The sequence below is a fragment of the Pseudophryne corroboree genome, unplaced genomic scaffold, assembly GCF_028390025.1.
Source record: "Pseudophryne corroboree isolate aPseCor3 unplaced genomic scaffold, aPseCor3.hap2 scaffold_366, whole genome shotgun sequence".
NCBI lineage: Eukaryota > Metazoa > Chordata > Amphibia > Anura > Myobatrachidae > Pseudophryne > Pseudophryne corroboree.
The window spans coordinates 187,860-189,676 of NW_026970018.1; the positions used below are offsets into that span (position 1 = coordinate 187,860).

The 1,817-nt window shown below is 36.6% G+C and overlaps 1 non-coding gene across 1 annotated transcript; it reads left to right on the plus strand.

Annotated features, from left to right (window-relative positions):
- The first annotated feature begins 1,338 nt into the window (after positions 1-1,338).
- Positions 1,339-1,412, plus strand: TRNAN-AUU (transfer RNA asparagine (anticodon AUU)). Its single transcript has one exon. It is a non-coding gene; the product is annotated as a tRNA-Asn (tRNA).
- The last annotated feature ends 405 nt before the right edge of the window (positions 1,413-1,817 follow it).

Below are 1,817 nucleotides of genomic sequence, written 5' to 3' on the forward strand. Positions count from 1 at the left end.
GTGAGTGACATAATATGTTCCAAAGGGCATTAATGTGTGGGGCTTAACATGGTGGAAATTACTGTACTTTTTTCCCTGTGGTGGCCGAGGTCTGTTGGTGCAGGGTCAAGAACTGGGGTGTAAGGTAGTCTTTGCCTGCAAGGCTACGCTCATTTTATGGAGACCATACCCATACATTTAAGTGTGGCATATACCTGCGCTTGCTCGCGGGGTGAGAACATCTCCCTAATTGAATTCAGCGATATGAATAGAGGTTGTGCAGCAGCCACAGAAAGGGTTAATCTCTGCAGCTTGTCACTAAATTACATTGTGGCAATTTTAGCTGGGAGCTGCAATAATTACTCTAATACATAACACAGCCAACACTTCTATATTCACACAATATACTGCATGGTGAATATAGCAGTGGGTTGCAGAGAAAAAAAATATGCTGGCAAAAAAATCCAATTGAGTGATTAAACAGCTCTTCATTTTCTGGCTTTATTTTTATGCTAACAAATTTGTTCTCTGAAAAGTGTCCACAAAGCCAAGTATCTGATTAACACCTTTGTAGGGATGGTTTTTCACCTATTACTAAATTAAACTTGCTTCATTGGAAAGGCAGCAAGATGCATCGTCATTTCAATATCTACTGAAATAATACAGGTTGACACCAGGAAACATTAACGCCACTGCATCCTTGCTGCTTTCTCATGTGGAAGTCTGTTTAATGTGAAAACAAGGTGATATCTAATTAGCACACAGGTAAGGAATTAAGAAAATCTTTATTTAAGGGTGAAGATGTTTCTCACAAAATCGTTACCCCAATGCATCATTGAAATTCAAGCTGGAAAGATGATTTTAATATATCACTTGTACATTTTGTATTGCTCTTCTGGTGACAATGTAGTTTGTTTTTGTCAATTACCATTTTAATAATAGGGTAAAGAAAATTAAGTTGATTTTTGAAAGAAAACAATACTGTCAATATACTATTAAACAAATTAAAATGGTAAAAGTTATTGTACTTTAAGTAAAAATAAAAGAGCTAAAATATCAATCCCAATTTTGGATTACTTTAATTAAAAAAAAATGCATATAGCAGAGGATAGTTTCAATCTGCCTACCTCTGGGTTATGGGCCCAGCATGCTTCCATTGCAGTACTCTGCTGCACATGTAAGTGCAAGAGATCCTGAAGCACTCACTCATCATGGGAAAGTACCAATGTGTTTCTTCGTTGGTTGATGGAAGAAACATCTTACAAAAACTCTCCAGATTATTGACTTTTTAAAGTTTTTCTAGGAAACGTTCTAGATGAATGCTTATTAGCCTTTGTCAGTATGTACTTTTTGCAAAGTGTCTCTGTGGCGCAATTGGTTAGTGTGTTTGGCTATTAACCAAAAGGTTGGTGGTTCAATCCCACCCAGGGATGTAATTGACCTTGTGATCGGATTTTGGTGATATTTAAGTAGACAAGTCAAAATTTCAAACCCCCTGTTATGGTGTGGGTACCTGGCCTTCCCTGATGTAATTAGATTTGATTCAGTGATTTTATAAAAACAGCTAGGAAGCACAATTTAGCAGTAGGTTGCAGAGAAAAAAAATATGCTGGCAGAAAAATCCAATTGACTGATTAAACAGCTCTTCATTTTCTGGCTTTATTTTTATGCTAACAAATTTGTTCTCTGAAAAGTGTCCACAAAGCCAAGTCTCTGATTAACACCTTTGTAAGGATGGTTTTTCACCTATTAGTAAATTAAACTTGCTTCATTGGAAAGGCAGCAAGATGCATCCTCATTTCAATGTCTACTGAAATAATACAGGTTGACACCAGGAA